Here is an 8,365-nt window from a genome sequence, read left to right as displayed (position 1 = left end):
CTGTGAATAAATCCCGTAGTATGTGACGGCGTACACAGTACACAACACCAGCGAACAACCGGTATTATGTGACTGAGTATACAGTAGAATAAACTTGATGGTAAACACTGCGCAACACTATATATGAGACCCTGACGCACCTAGGCCCTCATTCCGAGTTGTTCGCTCGCAAGCTGCTTTTAGCAGCTTTGCACACGCTAAGCCGCCGCCTACTGGGAGTGAATCTTAGCATAGTAAAATTGTGAACGAAAGATTAGCAGAATTGCGAATAGACACTTCTTAGCAGTTTCTGAGTAGCTCCACACTTGGCAACTGCGATCAGTTCAGTCAGTTTTGTTCCTGGTTTGACATCACAAACACACCCAGCGTTCGCCCAGACACTCCCCCGTTTCTTCAGATACTCCCACGTTTTTCCCAGAAACTGCAGCGTTTTTTCACACACACCCATAAAACGGCCAGTTTCCGCCCAGAAACACCCACTTCCTGTCAATCACATTACGATCACCAGAACGAAGAAAAAACCTTGTAATGCCGTGAGTAAAATACCTAACTGCATAGCAAATTTACTTGGCGCAGTCGCAGTGCGAACATTGCGCATGCGCAATTAGCGGAAAATCGCTGCGATGCGAAGAAAATTACAGAGCGAACAACTCGGAATGACCACCCTAGTCCCTTAGGGTACAGAATACAGTGATAGCTAAAGCTGGGATACACCGAAAGTGAAATCCACACAGCAGATACCGGCACACACAGTCACAGTGACAATGCAGATAATTATTTTAGTAGGACAATAAAACTTCACGGTACTAGTGTATGTATGTATGTATATATATATATATATATATATATATATATAAATATAAAAAACAATGCGCGGTCTGAGATCGGATGTATATATCAGAATACTCGTACAATATATTCTGGCACAGGTACACTTGTTCTTAACTAACGCTGTCTTAACAATGTGGGGAGCAATGTGATTGTTTTTTCTGTGTAGGCCAATGTATGTGTGGATTTTTTTTTACTGTGATGGCCAATGTGTGTGTTTTGTTTTTTTTCTGTGGGGAACTGATGGTGTGCCTTGGCAATTTTAAAATATTGTTCGGTGTGCCGCGAGTAAAAAAAGGTTGAAAATCACTGTCATAGACCAATGCTAACCCCCAGACCATAACCTTTTCTACTTTAAACTGTCCTCGTACATAGGGATAATGCAGCATTTGGGGGTTTTGTTTGTTTTTTAAGGTATGTATTGACCATGTCATCAGGCCGCTCTGCCGACATCACTCACTGCACATGTGTAAGAGCACAATGTTGGAGATTGTCATACATGCCGTTACTTAAATTCTGCACTAGCTTGTCTGAGAGCTAGTATGTGTGCTGCAGCTGCATACATTACTATGGGGGTCATTCCGACCCGATCGCTCGTTGCAGTTTATTGCAGCGCAGCGATCGGGTCGGAACTGCGCATGCGCCAGCGCTGCAGTGCGCCAGCGCATGCCAGATGGCCGAAGACCGTCGTTGTCTAGCGATCGCCTTTGAGGCAGAGGCGGTCGCTGGGCAGGAGGGGGGCTGGACGGCGGCATTAAGCCGACATTTAGGGGGCACTGTCTGGCCAATACAGGCGTGGCCGGACCATTGAGGGGGGGGGGGGGGGGGCCGCGGCGGCTGCGTGACGTCACACGCAGCTGCTGCATGCAACCCGGGGCAGCGAAGAGGTTCTCCCGGCCAGCCACAGGAGCTGCGTTGGCCGGGAGGAGTAACTCCTGAGATGTAAAAGCATCGCCGCTGTGCGATGCTTTTGCATTTCTGGGGGGGTGGGAGCACTGACACGAGGGGCGGACTAGCCCTGAGCTGGGCGTCCCCCCGCATGTTTGAGTGCCTGATCGTAACTGTACTAAATTTTGCACAGCTACGATCAACTCGGAATGACCCCCTATGGCCCTCATTCCGAGTTGATCGCTCGCTAGCTAGCTACTTTTAGCAGCCATCATGGGGGAGTGTATTTTTGCTTTGCAGGAGTGGAACGCCTGTGCAGCAGAGCGGCTGCAAACACATTTTGTGCAAAACAAGACCAGCCCCGTAGTTACTTATTCTGTGCGATGATTGCTGCGACGAATGACACGGTAATGATGTCAGATACCCGCCCAGCAAATGCCCGCCCACGCCTGCGTTTTTTCAAACACTCCCATAAAGTGATCAGTTGCCAACCAAAAACTACCACTTCATGTCAATCTCCTTGCATCCACCAGTGCGACTGAAAGCGTCGCTAGAACCTGTGCAAAACCCATACGCCGCGCGTGCACATTGCGGTGCATACTCATGCGCAGTTTTGCCATTTTTTTAAATGATCGCTATGCAGCGAACAACGGCAGCTAGCGATCAACTCAGAATGAGGGCCCATGGTAGTGGGTATCCAGACTATAGATCTACACAAAAAAGGTCTATAGTCAATAGGTCTACCACTAATGGTAGACATGCATTAGGTCGACAGAGTCAAAATGTTAACATGTTAAAGGCAGACAGTTCAACAGGTTGAGAGGGTTAACAGGTCGGCAGGGTCAAAAGGTCGACATGACAATGGTCGACAAACATTTGGTAGACACAAGTTTTTTTTATTTATTTTTAATTGTTTTCAACTTTTTCATACTTTAGCATCCACGTGGACTACCATTTAGAATAGTAACCTTGCAGTACACTAATGGGGCTTATTTGTGTCAGAAAAGTGACAAAACACCCTATAAAAAAAAATTCTGTCTACCTTTTTTGTGTTGATCTTTTGACCCTGTCGACCATTCCTACTGTCTACATGTTCTTTGTCGAATTTTTGACCCTGTTGACCTTTTGACCCTGTCGACATAATGCATGTCTATCATTAGTGCCAGACCTATTGACTGTAGACCTTTTTAGTGTAGATCTAAGAATCCGCACCCATGGTAGTGATACCTATCCAGGACAGATGCCAGATTGATATTCCTCTGGCTGCCCAGCGATATTCTCTTACAGTGGAAAGAGTACTCTTAGGGGCAGTGGCGTCAGAAGACGGGTGCGGCCTGCACCAGGTGTCCCCCTCGGAAGGGGTGACACTAAAGTGCTGCAGTGAGATAATCTGCAGCACTCAGCTCCTGTCACAGATAAGAGCCTGCACTGCAAGCTGACCAGTCTCCGGGGGCATCCAGCATCTTTGGGGAAGCTGGACATGCCCCCGGAACGAAGGAGAAAAGGTCAGTGAGGACACGCCCCATTTTAAAGTAGGCCACACACCCTTTCCGGGTGCCCGCGGCTCCAGCGGGCTGGGGGGGGGTGTGTGATAATACGGAGTGCACTCCAGGTGGCACCACACCCGGTGACGCCTCTGCTTAAGGGTCTTTTTACTAAGCCTTGGATGGAGGTAAAGTGAATGGAGATAAAGTACCAGCCAATCAGCTCCCAACTGTCATTTTTCAAACCCAGCCTGTGACATGACAGTTAGACCCTGATTGGTTGGTACGTTATCACCATCCAAGGCTTAGTAAATAGATCCCTTACAGCTGTAGTAGGCTAGTTCTGGTGCACATGTGTGACTCCACTCACATCTCCCGTAACTCGCAATGGCCAAACTCGCATGCAGGTGTTTTCCTATGGAAAACATACAATTTGCCCATTGTAATAGGGTGTTAAGATTAAACTCGCACCCAAAACTTTTCCAAAAACTCGCCTATAAATAGATCATCTTTTTATAGGAAAGTTTCACAGAAGAATGCGCAGATCAGTGAGATCCGTGCATGCTTCTGTATGTAAAGGTTAAGAAATAGTTACAAATTAAAAAAATTACGTGGCTCTTGGATTGGTCCTGGTTTCAAAAATATGGGGGGGGAAAAGACGTAGGGGTTCCCCGCTTTTTTTTTTAAACCAGCACCGGGCTCCACTAGCCACGGACGTAATACCACAGCCAGAGGATACACTTATATTGGTCCGCGTGGCCATAGCATTAACCCCCCTAACTAGTCAGTCCTGCCTGAGTTTTCCTGGGGGTATGGGGAGCCCCCCAATAAAGATACACAAGCCCAGGGCTATATATGGCACCCCTGGCCGGTGTGTGCTGAGTTGATAATTCATTCACTTAGTTTGAGTTTGTACAAAATATAGATTCCCTATATGCTGGTACTTTTGAGTACCACAAGTACCAGCATGCGGGGCATTAAGGGCTAGTCTGTACCCCTATAAAAGGAATATAAAAAAACAAAAACACAAGACACACACACTGTGATAGTACAACGTTAATAAACACCCTTATACACTCACATATACTTATACTACCTGTAGCTATTCGGTTCTCAGTAGCATCCATGATACCTGAAAAAAAATAAATCAACCTATTCCTAGTGTAGATCACGACCTCTTCATTCCAAGTAGGCACCCCAGGGGTTAATAAAAATAGACTGGAGACCCGAACCAAGATGGACACGAGGAAGTGTATGTGTTAAAACATACACTTCCTCTATGCGAATGACCGGGACCCACGTGAGTACTATCATTAGAAGAGCTGGCAACCAATCAACAGGTTGGCTAGCCATGTGATCCAGGGATCACCTGACTGGTTGGCTATCCATGTTTTTTTCTGTTTGTTTTGTTTGACATGTGAGGTACTAAGGGGGTTATTCAGAGATGGACGCAGATCCATAATGGGGGCCGCCCAGCACAGGGCAAGGACGCCCAGCATGTGTGTTGCGCCGCCCCGCGATGCGTTTGTAGTTTAATTGCAAATGCATCAATTTGAGGACAACCCCTGCCTGACATTTTTTTCTTGGAGCGGCTGCGTGTGACATCGAATGCCACGGCGCCGCACCCCAACGCCTGCGGCTGTCTATCACTATGCGATCTTCTGGGATGCAATCGCATGGTGACGGGTCACACACGTGCACTATGGTCAGTGTGCTAGCGCAAACCTGATGGACGTGGCCGCTGCATCCATCTCTGGATGAGGCCCTATGTGTTTTTTAATGGAGAAATAAGTTTTTTATAATAATAATAATAATAATAATAATAATTTATTTATATAGCGCTCTTTCTCCAATAGGACTCAAGGCGCTTAACAGATATATAGCATGCTATAATACAGAAAATAATGAAGTACATTTTCATAAAATACAGAAGCACGAAGATACTAAAAGGGACACTATGGAAATGCTTGAGTAAACAGGAAAGTCTTGAGTCTACTTTTGAAGGATTCTATAGTTGGGGCCTCTCGCACTGTGCGGGGAAGTGAGTTCCATAGAGTCGGAGCCGCATGACTAAAAGCTCGACCCCCAGATGAATTACGGTAGATTCTAGGTACAGCTAAAAGTCCTTCATCTACAGATCGCAGTAATCGAGTGGGGCAGTATGGGGTCAGAAGCTGTTTCAGGTACCTTGGGCCTTGGTCATGTAATGCTTTGAAACTCAGTAAGCCAATCTTGAAGATGATTCGCCATCTTACAGGCAGCCAGTGAAGGGAGTAGAGGATGGGTGTTATGTGGCTAGAACGGGGCTGGTTGGTTAACAGCCTGGCAGCTGTGTTTTGCACCAGCTGTAAGCGTTGCAATTCTTTTGCTGGTAGACCAAGGTAGAGGGCATTACAGTAGTCTAATCGAGATGATACAAATGCATGTATGACTTTTGGCAGATCATCTGAGGGAATTAAGTGCTTGATTCTGGCTATGTTCCTCAGGTGAAAGAATGAGGATTTGATTGTGGCTGATATCTGATGTTTAAGTGTCAAGCCACCATCCAGGACAACGCCAAGATTCCGCACACGATCACTGGTCTGTAATTCTGAATCCCCGAGTGTAAGTCCAGTTGGTTGGCTATGCTGCAGTCCTGTCCTTTGATGTTGCGGTCGTATTATAAGGACCTCTGTTTTATCCGGGTTCAGTCGTAGCCAGCTGGCGCTCATTCACTCCTGTAGTTCAGCTAGACAGCCATTTAGGGTTGCTATTGGGTTATCAGTGCCCGGAGCAAAGGACAAGTACAATTGTGTATCATCTGCATAGCAGTGGTAGACCAGGCCATGGCGCCTGATTATTTCGCCCAATGGGAGCATGTATACTGCAGAAAGCATGGGGGATAGTATAGAACCTTGTGGGACACCACATGGCAATGGCACTGGTGGTGATGAGTATAATCCAGATGATACTCTCTGTGACCTGCCTGTGAGAAATGATTTGAACCAGCTTAGGACTGTGCCATCCAAACCACAGAAATGTATCAGTCGCTCAATCAGAAGCCCATGGTCCACGGTATCAAATGCTGCCGAGAGATCCAGAAGGATTAATATTGAACAGTCACCTCTGTCTTTTGCCATCAGAAGATCATTTATCACACACACCAGGGCTGTTTCAGTGCTATGTCTTCTCCTGAATCCTGATTGAAATGGATCATAAATATCATGAGTTGTCAGGCGGGTTTCCAGTTGATTTGCCACCACTTTCTCAATAACCTTTCCTAGGAAAGGAAGGTTTGATACCGGTCTGTAGTTGGTCATGCAGTCGGGATCTAAATTAGGTTTTTTAAGAAGCGGTCTAACAATTGCTTCCTTTAGGGGTCCAGGAAAAATGCCTGTCTGCAAAGAGCATTGAACAATTTTTGCAAAGACAGGACCAATTATATCCATACAACCCATTAGAAGCTCTGTTGAGGCTGGGTCCAGACCACAGGTGGTGGGACGCAAAATCCGAGCAATTTCAGCAGTGTCCTTTACATCCACTGGGTCAAAGCTGGTCCATGAAGGCAGGTAGCTTATATTGGCAGGCTTTGTAGTTTGGCACTCCTTTGATGGCACTGTGGAGATTCCAGCCCGGATGGTGGATATTTTATCTGCAAAGAAGTTTGCAAACTCGTTGCATCTTGCCTGGGAAAGGGTCTCATCAGTGTGCAGGCATGCTGGCTTGCAAAGCATCTCCACTGTGCGGAAAAGTTGAGCTGGCCTATTGTTTGCTGCTGTGATCTCATTTGACAGGAACTGTGATTTCTTACGAGTGATTGTCGATTGATATTCTTCGTTATGCTTTATTAGTTTTATTTTGTCATCCACTAGGTTAGTCTTCCTCCATCGTCTTTCCAGTCTACGCCCCCTTTTCTTGAGCTCACTAACACTGTTGTCGAACCATGGAGCTTGACGTTGTGGTTTGCGAGGTCTTATACGCACAGGGGCGATAATATCAATTGCAGCCATAACATCCCTATTATAATAACGGACTAGGGAACAGGGATCTTCACAGGCACCCAGTATAGCAGAGAGATCCAGATTTGCTGCAAGAGTCTGGGGAGTCATACCCCTCCTTGGACGATACCTGGTCAACTCCACGGGCAGAGATCTTATTTGAGGGGTTGCAACTGAGAACCAGAGGGAGTAGTGGTCTGACCAGATGACTGGGTTTATTTTTGGGTCAGTGACTTCTAATCCAATCTGAAAGACAAGATCAAGAGTATGACCACTTTTATGTGTGGCAGAGGGAATGACCTGTGTGAAGCCCAGACCATTCATTGTGCACAGGAGGTCTTGGCCAAGGCGTGAGAGCTCATCATCCACCCATGCATTGAAATCCCCGAGGATGAGCCATCTTTGATGTTCCAGAACCAGGCCAGCAACAGTGTCTGCAATTTCTTGTAGAAATATCTTTTCATCTCCAGGTGGACGGTAAATGAGAAGTACTCTGAAACCTAATCCTGTCGAACTCCGGGCAGCAATGCACTCGAATGAGCGAGTAATTTCAATAGGGTGGACCCTAAGTTTAAGTTCTTTTTTGAAGCAGATAGCCACCCCGCCACCCCTGCGGTCCAGTCTTGGGTTGTGGATGACCGAGTAGTTTGTTGGTACTGCAGCCTCCAATATAGGTGCTGCATTTTCATCTAGCCAGGTCTCTGTAATACAGGCTAGATCTGCAGATTCAATAAGGTCAGCAATTGTTGCAGTCTTGTTTCTTATAGATCTGGCATTACAAAGAACTGACCTGATTGGGCATACCAGAGGGCCTTCAGTTTTCTTTATGTTAATTGCAGGAGCTCTGGGTATGGGGGTCACAAAGCAAGAGTTGACCGTTTTGTCCTTCCAAACATAGGGCCGTCTTTTGGGTATCACTTCTATTTGATTGTTCTTTGAGTATGGGGGTGAGCAGGTGGGCAAAGGACGTAGATGGTTACCGGGGGAGATACATTTCCGGCCTGCTCGCTTCCCACGAATGCGCCTGTGTTTTCTTTTTAAAATGCCAAGGGATTGGAGAATAGAAGCCTGTGATGGTGTGATAGGAACTGCAGAACGTGGTGGGCGGAGTGAAAAAATGAAGCTGGAGCAATACGTATACATTTGGACATCAATGACAGATTACTATAAGTTTGAGCTGCATATGAT

The sequence above is a fragment of the Pseudophryne corroboree genome, chromosome 1 (assembly GCF_028390025.1).
Source record: "Pseudophryne corroboree isolate aPseCor3 chromosome 1, aPseCor3.hap2, whole genome shotgun sequence".
In the NCBI taxonomy this organism is placed as follows: Eukaryota; Metazoa; Chordata; class Amphibia; order Anura; family Myobatrachidae; genus Pseudophryne; species Pseudophryne corroboree.
This window is presented reverse-complemented; position numbering follows the sequence as displayed.